Here is a 634-nt window from a genome sequence, read left to right on the forward strand (position 1 = left end):
ATCCTTTATCATCCCTCTGAGCGAGGAGGGGGCGGATCTTGGTGGCAGAGTCACCAATTTCCCATCTGTCTAGAACACACCTCTGCCGCCTCTTCCGGGGGCCCGCTCCCCCCGAGCCGTGTGGTCCCGTGAGATACCGTCAATCGCACCCACAGCCCAGATGAGGCCACGTGACCAAGTAGAGCCAATCATGCGGGGCCACAACGGTCGGGCCAGGGCTGGACACATGACCCGAGGTGGTCCAATCAGAGCCTTCCCTGGTACCCAGCTCTCGCAGAAGGTTTCCTCCTTTCGGTTTGGATTCCTTACGGCTGGGAGGTCGTGAGGCCGGCAGCCCCCCCGGTCCTTCAGCCCAGGCAGAAGACCGAGGGAAAGAAACTTGTCAGGCGAAGGGAATCAAAGATGAGAGAAAGGAAACAGGGAGGGAGAGAGAGAATGAGCCGATGGCGTTTGATTCCTTGGGTCCCCGAGACCTCTGGACCTGCTCTGGTTCCTGCGTCCTGGGGTCCCCAGTGGCCTTCCAGCTGGAGTTGGGCCCCTCTCACTGGCGGTCCAGGCTGGATTCTGGAGTCCTGCCTGATTCGGATGCACCGCCCCGACCCAAAGAGAGGCACTCATTGATATTAGCACCGTG

Source organism: Panthera onca, chromosome D1 (assembly GCF_046562875.1).
Source record: "Panthera onca isolate mPanOnc1 chromosome D1, mPanOnc1 haplotype 2, whole genome shotgun sequence".
Classification (NCBI taxonomy): domain Eukaryota; kingdom Metazoa; phylum Chordata; class Mammalia; order Carnivora; family Felidae; genus Panthera; species Panthera onca.